This window comes from Girardinichthys multiradiatus, chromosome 14 (genome assembly GCF_021462225.1).
Source record: "Girardinichthys multiradiatus isolate DD_20200921_A chromosome 14, DD_fGirMul_XY1, whole genome shotgun sequence".
Taxonomy (NCBI): domain Eukaryota; kingdom Metazoa; phylum Chordata; class Actinopteri; order Cyprinodontiformes; family Goodeidae; genus Girardinichthys; species Girardinichthys multiradiatus.
Window position 1 is genome coordinate 17,728,394 of NC_061807.1, and position 14,778 is coordinate 17,743,171.

At 44.9% G+C, this 14,778-nt stretch overlaps 1 long non-coding RNA gene across 3 annotated transcripts in view; it reads right to left on the reverse strand.

Moving 5' to 3' along the window:
• Positions 1 to 6,428: 6,428 nt before the first annotated feature.
• The window catches only part of LOC124881201, a 41,575-nt gene continuing 33,225 nt past the window's right edge, over positions 6,429 to 14,778 (reverse strand). For 2 of the 3 annotated variants that reach the window (XR_007041569.1, XR_007041570.1), the window contains exons 3-4: positions 7,075 to 7,159; positions 6,429 to 6,945 (exon numbers count right to left, since the gene is read on the reverse strand). This is a non-coding gene — a long non-coding RNA (uncharacterized LOC124881201). The remainder of the gene's footprint in view (positions 6,946 to 7,074; positions 7,160 to 14,778) is intronic. The other variant, XR_007041571.1, reaches the window with a different exon arrangement.

Consider the following 14,778-nt stretch of genomic DNA (forward strand, 5'->3'; position numbering starts at 1 on the left):
AATTGAAAGTGGAGTATCTGCGGTACTTTGAAAAATACACGCCATCGCCATATGACACTCAGGTTGAGTGTGTGTTGCAGTGGTGTGAATGAAGGAGGCATTTCTTCTCCATCTGAGCCCAGTCAGAATCATCTGCTCAGTCCTCACACATCATTACCTGGAAACCCCACATTCTTCTCCAGAGTCCCCTCTCTCAAATACAGCCTCCACTTCCTGCACAAACTGCTTCCCTCCCTGCTGGACAGAGGGGAGAGCTGCAGATTAGTGAGTCAGAAGCAGGTGCCTGAAAGCCAGCCAGCACAGCCGGAGACATTTCTCATCCGCTGTGTTTCCTTTCCGTCCATCTTTTCTGTCTCTGTGGTCTGCTGAGGCTCAGTGCTGCTCACTGGAGATAGCAGGACTCGCGGAGGAAGGCCAATCCCTCCTCTGCCCCCTCTACCACTGCAGCTCTTCCCTTTTTCCTCTTTTTACAACGCTTCATACTCTTCCTTTATTTGAAACTCTCCTCTGCAGGCCTTTCTACCAGCCCGGTGTTGGCACACAGCAGGATCCTGAGGGGACTTCACTCACACACATGCACAGAAAAGCAGATTTCATTGAAGCCAAACTCTCACCCATCCCTGGTACATATGCACAAACTTGTAAATGCACGACCCCAGAGAGGGGAAAAAGCTATATTTGTTGTTTCTCTTGTTTCATGTTCCATTTTCTCTATGAAGCATTCATCTTTTTGTTGTTCACCTCAGGGACAGTGGTTCTAATCTCTCTTTTCCCTCTTGTTCAGTTTGTTTGTTTTGGTTTCTTTTATCTACTGTCAGATTAGTTTTTGTACCCTACACTTTGAACCAGGCTGCTGTTGGTTGGGATTTCATTGTCTCATTCAAAGTTCTGGACCTTCAGTAGAAAAAAATAAAAATAAGAAATGGGTTTGAATTTATGGTGGATTTTCATTAATCTGCACAGGATTGTAATGATCAGGGTTCCTATTTGGAATATGGAAATGGCTGGAATCTGATTTAATTACTCCAATTCTGGATACATTTGGAAAAACAAAATGAGTATGGAGAAACATGTTTATTTCCGGACTTTATTCTTTGTTTCATTGTCTAAATGTTGTCCTTCCTCCCATACTTCTACATACTTTCCTTTGAGTGCATCCTTCTGTCCTTCCCTCCTCATGGACTTTCCTCTGTCCTTTTTTCCATGTATACTTCCTTCTTGTTCTCCTTCCCTTCATGCTCTCATTCCTTCAATTCCTCCTTTTCATCATTTCTGTCCTTCCTTCTATGCCATGCCTTCAATAACGTCTTTCTTTCCTTCCATTATTTCCTTGTCCTTGTTTCCTTTAGTTTTACTTCCACTCCATCCTTGTGCCCTCATATCTGTTTTCTTCCCTTCCCCTTCATTGTTTCATTTCTTGCTTGTGTCCTACTTCCATTCCTGTCTATCCTTCCTTCCTTTCTTTTGCTTGTCGGTCATCTCTGTCTTCTTTCTTGCCTTCCTTACTCTTCTGTCCTTCCTTCCTTGTGGCCTCCTTCCTTTTGTTCCTCTTGTCTTCTTTCTTTCTTTCTTTCCATCTGTCCTCCTTCATTGGATTTCATGTCTATTCCCTTCGATTGGTTCTTCTTTCCCTCCCTTGTCTGTCTTTTCTCATTTTTCTTCCTTGTCCATCCTTCTTTCCATCCTGCCTTGCTTCCATCCTTCCTTCCTTGTTTTTTTCCTTCCTTATTATTAGTACTCATTACTTTTGCACATTTTGTCATGTTACAACCACAAACTTCTCTGTATTTTATCAAAATTATTGGTGACACACCAGTTTTTGGTACTGGAAACATGTCCTAACATCTGACCTCTTCTATTTTTAACAAGAAAAAGGCAAACGTTTAGGTACTAATGATTAAACTGTTTTCGCATATGAACCGTAATTATAACGATACAAATCAAGCTTAGGTAAAAACAAAAACAACTGTGTTCTGTCTCTCTCATCAAATAAATAATCTTTCTGGGCAGGTATGGGTTTAGGTGTGAAGCCACTATTTCATTGCCCTTGATAAGATGAGAACCAGAGGACAGTTTGAGCTGGAAAGTCAAGGGACATCAAAGTGATTGCAGCTGTTCTGCCCCTCCTTGAACCGCCACCTTGATGTGATGGAGGTGTTTGAGTGCTCGAATGATCCTAGAGGCTATGTTGTCTGGAGCTTAAATGCCCCTGGTAGAGTCTCCCATGGCAAACAGGCCCTAGGTGACGGGTCAGACAAAGAGCATTTCAAGAACCCCTCATGGCGACTATTAAATCGAGGCACGTGACGTCGCCAGCTTCCCGCCCTGGAGCCAGGCCTCAGGTCGGGATTCGTCGGAGAGTGCCTGGTGACTGGGTTGCTCCTCGTGGGCCAAGCCCGAATGAGAGACGCGAGGCCATCCCCCAGTGGGCCCAGCACCTGCAGGGGGAACTGTGAGGGACCGGTGCATAGAGGATTTGGCGGCGGATGAAGGTGGAGACCTCGGCGGCCCGATCCCCGGATGCTTAGGCTGGCTCTAGGGACGTGGAATGTCACCTCCTGGGGGGAAGGAGCCTGTGCTTGTGCGGGCGGTCGAGAGATATCAACTAGAAATAGTCGGGATCGAGCTCTGGAACCCATCTCCTCGAGAGGGGCTGGACTCTCTTCTACTCTGGAGTGACCCACAGGGAGAGGCGGCAGGCTGGGGTGGGTTTGCTTGGTGCCCCCCAGCTCAGCCGTCTCGTGTTGGGTTTTACCCCAGTGGATGAGAGGGTCGCATCCCTGCGCCTTCGGGTTGGGGACAGGTCTCTGACTGTCATTTCGGCCTACGGGCCGAGTGGTAGTGCGGAGTACCCAGCCTTCTTGGCATCCCTGTCGAGGGTGCTGGATAGTGCCCCTCCCGGGGACTCCATTATTCTGCTGGGGAACTTCAACGCCCACGTGGGAATTGACAGTGACACCTATAGAGGCGTGATTGGGGGGAATAGCCTCCCCGATCTAAATCCCAGTGGTGTTTCGTTATTGAACTTCTGTGCTAGTCACAGATTGTCCACAATGAACAACATGTTCAAACATAAGGGTGTCCATCAGGGCACTTGGCACCAGGACACCCTAGGCAGGAGGTTGACGATCGACTTTGTTGTCATATCATCAGACCTTCGGCCGCATGTTTTGGACACTTGGGTGAAGAGAGGGGCTGAGCTGTCCACTGATCACCACCTGGTGGTGAGTTGGATCCGCTGGAGGAGGAGAAAGCCGGACAGTCTTGGCAGGTCCAAACGCATAGTGAGAGTCTGCTGGGAATGTTTGGCGGAGCCCTTGGCCAGGGATGTATTCAGCTCTCACCTCCGGGAGTGCTTTGACCAGATTCCGGGGGATGTTGGAGACATAGAGTGGACCATGTTCTCCGCATCTATTGCCGTAAGGTATGCTGTGCCTGTCGTGGTGGCAATCTCCGAACCCGGTGGTGGACACCGGCAGTAAGGGACGCTGTCAAGCTGAAGGAGTCCTATAGGCTGTGGTTGGCTTGTGGGACTCCTGAGGCGGATGACGGGTACCGTGAGGCTAAGCGTGGCGCGGCCCGGGCGGTGGCAGAGGCAAAAACGCGGGCCTGGGAGGAGTTCGGTGAGGCCATGGAAAAGAACTACCGGTTGGCCTCGAAGCGATTCTGGCAAACCATCTGGTGCCTCAGGAGGGGGAAGCAGTGCTTCACCAACACTGTTTACAGTGGGGGAGGGGAGCTGCTGACCTTCACTGGAGACATTATAGGGCGGTGGAAGGAGTACTTCAAGGATCTCCTCAATCCTGCCATCACGGAGTACTTCAAGGATCTCCTCAATCCTGCCATCACACATTCCCTGGTGGAAACAGAGGATAGGGACTCGGAGTTGGGCTCTTTCATCACCCAGGCTGAAGTCACCGAGGTGGTTAAAAAGCTCCGTGGTGGCAGGGCTTCGGGGGTGGATGAGATCCACTCTGAGTACCTCAAGTCTCTGGATGTTGTGGGGCTGTCATGGTTGACACGCCTCTTCAACATTGTGTGGTGGTCGGGGACAGTGCCTCTGGACTGGCAGACTGGGGTGGTGTTCCCCCTTCATAAGAATGGTTTGTTCCAACTACAGGGGGATCACACTCCTCAGCCTCCCTGGTAAGGCCTATGCCAGGGTATTGAAGAGGAGAGTCCGGCCAATAGTCGAACCTCGGCTTCAGGAGGAGCAGTGTGGTTTTCATCCCGGCCATGGAACACTGGGCCAACTCTATACCCTCTACAGGGTACTTGAGGGTTCTTGGGAGTTTGCCTAACCGGTCGAAATGTGTTTTGTGGACCTGGAGAAAGCATTTGACTGTGTCCCTTGTGATGCTCTGTGGGGGTGCTCCAGGAGTATGGAAATGGGGGCCCTTTACTAGGGGCCATCCGGTCTCTGTACAAGCGAAGCAGGAGTTTGGTTCGCATTGCCGGCACTAAGTCGGACCTGTTCCCGGTGCATGTTGGACTCTGGCAGGGCTGCCCTTTGTCACCTGTCCTGTTCATAACTTTCATGGACAGGATTTCTAGGCGCAGCCAAGGGCCGGAGGGGGTCTGGTTTGGGGACCAGTGGCTTTCGTCTCTTCTTTTTGCAGATGACGTGGTCCTGCTGGCTCCCTCTAGCCAAGACCTACAGCATGCGCTGGGGCGGTTCGCAGCTGAGTGTGAAGCGGCTGGGATGAGGATCAGCTCCTCCGAGTCCAAGGCCATGATTCTCGACTGGAAAAGGGTGGCTTGTCCTCTTCAGGTTGGAGGGGAGTTACTGCCTCAAGTGGAGGAGTTTAAGTATCTCGGGGTCTTGTTCACGAGTGGGGGAAGAATGGAGCGGGAGATCGACAGACGGATCGGTGCAGCTGCCTCAGTAATGGGGGCGTTGTGCTGGTCCGTTGTGGTAAAGAGAGAGCTGAGCCAAAAAGCGAAGCTCTCGATTTACCATTCGGTCTATGTTCCTACCCTCACCTATGGCCATGAACTTTGGGTCATGACCGAAAGAATGAGATCCCGGATACAAGCGGCTGAAATGAGCTCCCTCCATAGAGTGGCAGGGCACTCCCTTAGAGATAGGGTGAGGCGCTCGGCCATCCGGGAGGGGCTCGAAGTAGAGCCGCTGCTCCTCCACATCGAGAGGAGCCAGTTGAGGTGGCACGGGCATCTATACAGGATGCCTCCTGGCCGCCTTCCTCGGGAGGTGTTCCGGGCACGTCCCACTGGGAGGAGGCCCAGGGGACGGCCCAGGACACATTGGAGGGACTATGTCTCTCGGCTTACCTGGGAATGCCTTGGGCTCCCCCCGGAGGAGCTGGAGGAGGTGTCTGGGGAGAGGGATGTCTGGGCATCTCTGCTGAGTCTGCTGAGTCTGCTGCCCCCGCAACCCGGTCCCGGATAAAGTGGAAGACGACGAGTACGAGTACTGTCTCTCTCATCAAGTTTTTAAATCATCTTTCTGGGCAGATATGGGTTTAGGTGTGAAGCCATTATTTCATTGCCCTTGAGAAGATGAGAACCAGAGGACAGTTTGAGCTGGAAAGTCATCAACGTTATGGCAGCTGTTCTTATTTCTTGGTCATAAAATAATTTTGCTTTTTGTCTTGGTTTTTGACAGAAAAAGGTTGGAAGAGAGTGTAGAGATCTGCAGGGTCCAGCCGTACGTATTGCATTATTTCTGGAAGACGGCCCATTGCAGCCACCAAACCTAAAAATCTTAATTACAATTGTCATTAAGAAAATCTCAATCATTTAGCAGTTGCTAATGAACTTATTGTTACTTCTCTGATAAATTAACATAAAACCCATTTACCCATTTACCATTTATGGTATTCATTTTGTTTAATGCCATTGATTTAGTCCTTACTTTCCATCTCTGCAACTCTAATTGCTCTGCCTGTTTCTCTTCCTCCACAATCATCTCCTTTCATGCCCTCCATGTCTTATCGTAGGGACTAGATGTTTATCTCGGCACTGTTATCAACTGTTACCCTCTCCGCCTGCTCCCAGCTGTGTCGGTACATTGTGGTCTGCGCAACTGACATGAAATCGCTCTAACAGCTGAGACGCAACCAGGAATCTATCTATAAATCAATCACGCCGTCACCTGCCGGCACTTCTCTGTGCACTCGTGTGCAAGGTTGTATTCAGCTTTGATTTGCTTCCATTTTTCCTGCTTATATTCTTCCATTTAGCTCTGTTAAGAACTGTGAGGCGGTTCAGTCTCTCTACAGTCATGCACAATCTGCTTTGTTTTCGAGTGTTTATATACAATATACAATCCTATACAATAATATAGACGCAGGTGCATCAGCAGAATAATTGTTTTCTTTCTGTCAAACATTATTTTGCATTTTTTTCTCTCCGTCTGTCCCTGCTTGCTGTTTTTTCACTATTTAGTTTGCTGTGAAATGACCAGGAACATCTGGTGTAAAACTAGCAAGATAACAGCATACATAGACAATATATTGGTGTTTTTTTGCAATTTGTTAGGCTACAATCACAATGGATCAAAAACGAAACACTGTTCTATAAATAGAAATCTGAAAAATCTCAACTATTTTACTTCAACCCCATTTATTTTTTACTAAAATGACATCTGATAGTCCATCTCCGCAGGGTGGCTAGGCACTCCCTTAGAAAGAGGGTGAGGAGCTCGGCCATCTGGGAGCAGCTCGGAGTAAAGCCACTACTCCTCCACATCGAGATGAGTCAGTTGAGGTGGCGGGAGGTGTTCCAGACACATCCCTCTGGGAGGAGGCCTAGGGGACAGCAGGAGGGACTATATCTCTTGGCTGGCCTGAGAACGCCTCGGGCTTCCCCAAGGGAGATGGAGGTGTCTGGGGAGAGGGAAGTCTGGGCGTCTCAATTTAGACTGCTGACCCTGCGACCTGGTCCCGCATAAGCTGTAGACCACGAGTACAAGTTCATGTTGGTCTAAGAGGTTTGTTAGGAAAAATCAGAGTACAAAAAGCAACATGAAGACCAAGGAACACAGACAGGTTGTGGAGATATGTGAAGCGGGGACAGCGTGTTAAACAATGCCTTAGTGTTTAAACATCTCACCAAGCTCTGTCCAATCCATCATCTGAACCTGGAAATGAAGTATGGCACAACGGCAACGCTACCAGGACATGGCCATCCACTTTAACTGAAAGAGTAAGGAAAATATTAATCAGACAAATAGTCAAGAGGCACACAATAACTCTGGAGCAGCTACACTTCACAGATTTGACCTTTGGATGGATGGAAGAGATCTGACCAGTGGATGGAAGAAATCATAAGAAAGTCCTGTTTGTGTAGCAAACACCAAGCATGTAGGAGAAGGTGTTCCAGTGAACTTTCTATCCCACATGCAAAACGATGTTTGTGTGACTGAAAACCCTTCCTACTGAACACAGCATTTATGCTATGAAATGTGGTGGTGGCAGCATCATGATGTGGGGTGGTTTTTCTTCAGCAAGGTCAGGGGAACTTGTCAGAGTTTATTGGTAGATAAATGTAGCTAAATACAGGGCAATCCTGGATGAAAAAATACTTTACTCAGAGAAGCAGCCAAGAGACCTATGCTAACTGGAGGAGCTGCAGAAATCCACTGCTCAGGTGGGGGTATCTGTTGACACACTATTAGTTTCTCACTTCACACATATGTGGACCTCAGGGAGGAATAGCAGGAAGAAAGCCATTGTTCAAATAAAGCAATAAGACATTTTGCTTAAAGTTGTTGTGACCCCAGCCATGGGTTACAACATTAAAGGCCAGTAAGAACCCTTCTGGAACTTTCAAAATAAATCGCATTAACCTACTTCCAGCACAGCCAGGAACAGGAACTAGATGGGAGAAACAGCGGACTTCCCGTGATGTCACTGTTTCAATAAAAACTCTGCATCCCAACAAACTGACCTCTTCCACGCAAGTCCCCAGCGGAACTGGAAGGAGAGACACTAATGTCTCTTTGCTGGCAAACAGACATAACTCTTCAAACTGGATCCAGAGTGACTACGATCACATGCAGCAAAGTTAAGTAACGATTTGTTGTTCGAGTATCCCTCATTCATTCATATAAAGAGTGTAAAGAGAGAAGCTTGACTTGAACTTTCTTCTGAGGCCTCCAGAAGCAACTCTAATCGAAGCTGATTTCTTCCACGGCCTGGAAATTTCTCCTCAGCACGGTTCACGTGAAAATTAGTGTTTGGCCAGAGAAGGTTAGTTTAGAGTTACAATGTTTGTTTTATGATGTTTGGTTTTGTTTGTGTTGAGAACTCAGCTATCTTAGTGCTAGCAGATTAGCTGCTCAGTGCATGTGCTCAGTTTATGCCTTCTGTGTTTGTGTTTTTAAAGTTGAGACAAACTTTATTTAAAGGGTTACTTTTAAACACAGATCGGCCATAACGCGCTGTCCACACTTATGTATTTTAACCCTTTATTAGTGGTATTTTATAGGTATGTGTTTGATTCTGGTAACAAGCTATAAGCTTCTTTTCTGAGCTCCAACTGCTAACAGCTCAGAACACGTGCTTGCCCACTTTGAGCCAGCTAAAGATCATTTACCAAATATTATTTTAATAAATAATGGCAGCTAATTAAACACTGTTGAGAATTGGTCATCCAAAAGAGATTTTATTCAGCAAATCAGTTTTTTTATTGTTTTCTCAAAATGTTTTATCTGATCTTGTATTGTGAATGGTTGTTTAAAGGTATACCAATTATTGCCTAAGTTAGTTCCAAGACTAACTTAACTTCATTTCTAGATTCTTCAAGATAATCCTTTGTTCTCAAACATTAATAACATTGCATGGTAATGTTGCATCACTTTTTTGGTCATGGTTTTCAACTATCTTTGATCAACTTGTTTATATTGTACATAGCCCATTAGTCTTCCTTATTCTTTAATTCTGCTTGGTAGTTTAGTTGGGTTGTTTTAGCATTGTAAAGTTTGTTGAAATATGTCTGGCTTTGAGGTGACTTATTTTTGTTAATAAATTCTTGTATTTTAAGAAATGTGTGAATTCATTCAGTGTGTGTGCAGAGTTTTGCTGTTCAAAAATGTCAGAGCTTGGCTCATCCCTTTCAATTTTGTCCTAATACCACCGCCTTATTGGGCTGGTATTAACAACACAACCCTTAACAGACCGAAATATTATTTAATAAAATATTAAAGTATTAATATTAAGTAATATATTCATATTTATAATCAAAACAAGGTTTATCACAAGCCATGTAGGAGATACGGCAAACGTGCAAGAAGGAGCTCTGGTCAAATGACAATTTAACTTCTTGGCTGCCATGCACAACGCTATGTACCCTAACAGTGCATCATCCCAACAGTGACACGAGGTGGTGGCAGCATCATGTTGTGGGGATGGTTTTCTTAATCAGGAACAGGGAACCAGATCAGAGTTGCTGGGACGATGGATGGAGCTAAATACCAGGCAATGCTGGAAGAAAACCTTCTGGTGGCAGAAAAGTCTTGGGCTGGAGCAGAGGTTTCCCTTTCAGCAGGACGGCGCTAAATGTACAACCTTTATGTCTGGATTGGGTCTTGTGTTAGAATGACCCAGTCCAGACTTAAATCCCATTCAGAATCTGTGGCAAGACTTAAAATCTCTGTGCAGGATGCTCCCCGTCCAATCTGACGGAAGTTGAGAAGAATGGGAAAAAGTCTCACGGTCTACATGCGCAAAGCTTGTAGAGACATAACAGAAATGACTTGCAGTTGTAATTGCAATTAAAGGTGATTCTCCAAAGCATTTACTCAGGGGGGTTGCATTCATGAGCACTTCAGACTTGAATTGGTTGCTAGATCTTGTACTCAAAGAGACTGGATCTTAAGATGATGTGTTTGAATGATTTCTTACCAAGGATTTGAGGTAGTTTTCGTGATTCTTGAGGGATCCATTATCCAGATCTGGATAACAGCAGATCTCCTCACACTGTATTCTTTTCAAACAAAGCTTCTTTGTTGTTTTCCATCTTCTGCTTTGGTTCAGCCCTGCCTACATTGTGTGTTTGGCAACTCCTTTTGAAAGGGAGCGCTTGCAAAAATCGAGCTACATGTTCTAGTCTGTGGAAGGGATGGGCAGATCCTCCTGTCCAGGTACAGACGAGTATATTTCTGCCACACGTGCACAGTGGTTGAGTTGACACTTAGGCCAATTGAAGGGTATAAACTCACCCTTAGACAATATTTTCACAATAAAACCTTCTTATCAAACTCAATCAGCTGCTTGTAATGCTGTCTAATGAAGCATCATGTGTGTCTAATGGTCTACTGGTGATGCCAGCACACATGCCTCTCAGTACCTGTTCCAGGTGTCACTGGTATGCATGTAAGTTCCCCTTTATTGACAGACAGACAGATTTGTATTTCACTGTGCTAATGTTGGCTTTATAATGAAAATAAAATCTCATACCTGGATGAAAACTCAGAAAAGCTGAGCATAACCTGAAATTCTTTGACATGCATCTCTGCTTTATTTCCTGGTGTTTTGCTGGATAATGTTACCCTGTTGTATGAGTGTAAAAAGGTATTGGGGTTTCTTTCTACTGCCTACAGCCACCCTGTGGTTCAGGGTGTTTTGTTCATGAATAAAATTGAGGATGGAACAAAAGATGGATGGATGGATGGATTGGAGGATTTCGCTATGGTATTTCAGTCTCTTCTCCGATATGTTGGGGAAAAGAAAGAGCTGAGCCAAAAAGCAAAGCTTTTGATATACCAATCTGTCTATGTTCTAACCCTCACCGTTTGTCGTGATGTCCCGGATACAAGCTGCTGAAATGACCTTACTACGCAGGGTGGCTGGGGTCACCCATAGAGAGTGGGTGAGGACCTCCATCTTCTGAGGAGGGTAAGCTGCTTCTTCTGCATGAGAAGGAGTCAGTTTATGTGGTTTTGCCATGTGATCAGGATGCCTCCTGGATGCCTTCCTTTGGAGGTTTTCTGGGGCCACGTCCCACTGGGAGAAGATCCCAGGGTGGACCCAGAACTTATTTTACCTATAACTTACCAGGTAGTACCTGAATAAGTTGATGAGCAATCAATTTTCTTTTGCCATGTTACTAATTCGTTTCTGTTTTATTAATGTTTTTATGGACAATTCTAGACGACTATTCTTCTACACACTAGTATGGATGAATGTATGCAATCTATATTCCCCTGGCAGTGAAATGGCCCCACAGCATGATGTCACCACCACCATGCTTTAGACTTGGCACAGTCTCCGCAGGTGTTGAAGCCTCAACTCGACTCATCCAAACATCCTTCTTGTCATTGTGGCCAAACTGCTTAGTCTTTGTCTCCTCTAAACATTGTAAATGTGGGCAGCTGAAAGTTTCAACAGAGGCTGAAGGTGTCTACTTTGGAGGAGGGACATTTTCCTAGCTGATGGCAAACTTGCTCCAATGTGAACAGAGACACTGGTGTTCAAGTCATTTCCAGTTCACAGATTGACTTAAACCACTGGTAGTCCCTGAGTTACCACTTAAAATCCTAACGAATGTTCTCTAAGTTTGAGTTTTGAGCTCAGCAGTGGTAACACATATATGATTTGTACCTTCATACAAATGTTTAAACTGATGATTTGGGATTGTGCAGCTGTTAAGAGGTGGCGCCAAAAGACTTTCCCCATTTGTGTAAATTTGCAATTCAATTCTTTGATGTTCACAGGCTTCCTTGGACTTCCCCATAGTTCTGAGTATTAGTCAGTCCATACAAATGAGACAAATCCTTTTCATGCAGCTAAAGAGAAAATACTAGCTGCAACCAATGTTAATTCCTAATGAGAAGTTAATAGGCCTTGTAATTTGAACACATTCTATATTCAGCACACAATAATCCATAAATTCAAACTTGAAACCCCAATTCTTTATTTTAATTTATTTTTTTTTTTTTTGCCCATAAGACTGAATCACTGTTTTGGCAGCAGGCTCTCACACTATATGGACACCAAAAAACAAAAGCTGCTGCTTTTCTTTTGAAGATAAGCAGCCAGAGGGCTGGATTTAAGCTGCCACGTAAGTATCTGTTTGGCCTCATGAACTGGACCTCAGGTGCTGAGTGTACACGTGTGAATTGGTGAGCGCGAGCAGTCAACACTGTATGCGCAACCTGCCAGACACCTGCTGCCAGCTTCGTTCTTTTCAGTTAGCACAAACACCTCCACAAACTCTTCTTCATGCATTTGGGTGTAAAAAAATTCTAATATAAATTATACCATCCATTCCAACATTTTTTCCTTGATTTAACCCGTTAGTTTTCCCTCCTCAAATAGATCACAGCCCCTCCTGTCTCTTTATCCCTTTTCCCCTCATTTCACTTTTCCATCTCTCGGTCCACACTGTCAACCCTCTCACCCTTCATCTGTCTCTCTTTCTATTCTCAGCCTTCATCCCTTATCTATTCTGTCTTTCCCTCCGCTGTCAACCTTTTATCCATCCTGTCTCATCTCATCCCACTTTTTTCTGTGTTTCATCCATTTGCCTATCTGTCAGGTTTGTGACTTTCCTGTTTATCAGAGTTTCTATTTTTTGGTCCAAACTGCATACATTTTTGGAACTGGTGACCATTTAGTGTAAAAACTAAAATAATGTCTTGCAGCAGATCACGATTCTATAAATACGTCAGAGTAGGATTTATATAGAGCAACAAAGACGCAAAATATTTTTTGTGAAGATGAATGAGGGCCCCTTAATGATATTTATTGTTGGTGTCAATACCATTTAATTGTATCTAACATGGAAAGCATATGGAAATCAGTAAACACATAACCCCTGCCTGATTATTTCCTGCTCTATGACCGGATATTTTCCTGTTCGTCAGCTGAACAGTGAAGAGATTATTCCCTTGGAGTATTCTCAAGTTGTTGCTAAAATTTTAAGCAGGAAGTTGTGCAACCAATCACAAGCATTGACCAACTTTGCTGCTCATCAAAATTCCTTCCTGGTGTTCAAACTAGACAGATGACTGTCATCTACTGTATTATTACCCTACATTCAATGCAGTTGTCATTACTGTTCTCCTGCACAGTAATACTGTATAGATGAGTGTCATGCAAAACAGCCCCACACCATAATGCTTCCACCACCATGCTCATCAGTGGGTAATGCTCCTGGGTTTTATAAACATCTCACCTTGAGGCCTCCAAACATAATTCTCTGTCTCAGCTAACCATAAAACTAATCTATTTGGCTTAAAAAGGGGGCGGCTGCAAATTGTAGTTATGCTTTAAGGTGTTGAATTTAGAGCAGGAGCTTCTTTGTCAGTGAAAACAAATGATGAACATTGGATGAAGAAAGGCATCCCTATAGCACGATGCTGCCATGATATAGTTTTTTGTGTCATGGCCAAACAGTTTAAATTTGTCTCGTCCGACCAGAACATCTCAATCCATCCCACATGCATGCTGTGTCCCCTACATGGCTTGTGTCAAACTACAAATGAAACTTCATTGGACTTTTGGACTCTCTTCAGTAAAGGATACAATTCTGGAGTGTCAATTGATTCCCTGACCTTGTTAGTGGATCTCTGCAACTCCTCTAGAATTACCATATGCCTTTTGGCTGCTTCTCTGATTAATGTTTATCTTGCCTGCCATGTCAGTTTAGGTGGGCACACATGTCTAGATAGTTTTACTGTTGTGCCATACTGTTTGTATTTCCAGACTGATATGTGCTCAGATATTGGATTATAACCTAATCCTTCTTGTATCTTCTCCACAACCTTTTCCCCGACCTGTCTGCTGTGATCCTTGGTCTTCATGATGCTGTTTGCAAACCTCTGAGGACAGAAACAGAACGGCTGGTTTTATATTGAGATTAAATTACACACTGGGGGACTACTTACTGTTTCAAAAAATTATTTGCATTGTAATCAAATTTGTAATCAGAGTAAATAGGGCTGAATAAAAATGCACTAAATTTTTTCATGTAAAATCCCCAAAAAATAGATTGAACTTTGTGGTTGTAATGTGGAAAAAGTGAGAACATTCAAGGCATATGCACATTAAAAGTCATATTGTTCTGTAAAACAGAAAAGATTTTGGAAGTGGGATAAGCCAGTTCTGTTTCTTGCATTTATTTCCAGTTCTGTGTGGTAGCAACATTTTCCGTATTCAGTCGGTCCATTAAGCAGCACACATGGACGAATACAAGCTAACCATGCACACATATTTCACCTGTCAGCTAAATATAACTCTGGACAAGCTGCCCCGTCTCACAGCAGGAGATGCAGCATGCAAAGGTCAGTGAGTACAGGCGGCGGGTAAGCATTCGCCGCTCTCCTTTATACAAGTGCAGCTGCCTCGGTCCAACCCCTGCAGCGTCTCTGAATAACCTCCATCTCTGCTTCTCTGCAATTAGAGGGAAAATGATGTGTTGCTCCAAGGCGCTACAATTAGGCTGAGTCACATCGGTGCTGGACAGCTCTGATGAAGGGCTATTAGAGGAGCCAGAGATGATGGAGGCACTCCTCACCCTCCACCTTCAGCTCCACCTCCACCTCCATCTGTCACCACAACCACATGGCTCCTCCACCCTTTTCCTCCACATCTATCACTATTACCGGCAAACTTTCCAAGGAAACTTCACATAGCAGGAGTCATTCTAACCTGGCTGATCTATTCCTACTTTTCTTCCCTTCTCCTTTTCCCTCCATCTGTCTCATTTCCTGCCAGAGATTCATATATATTCTGGGATAAGTGCTCTCCATGAATCTTACACCTGCTTGCTCTCTCTTTCTCTCTCTGTTTCATTGCTTCTTTTCCAGCTTTC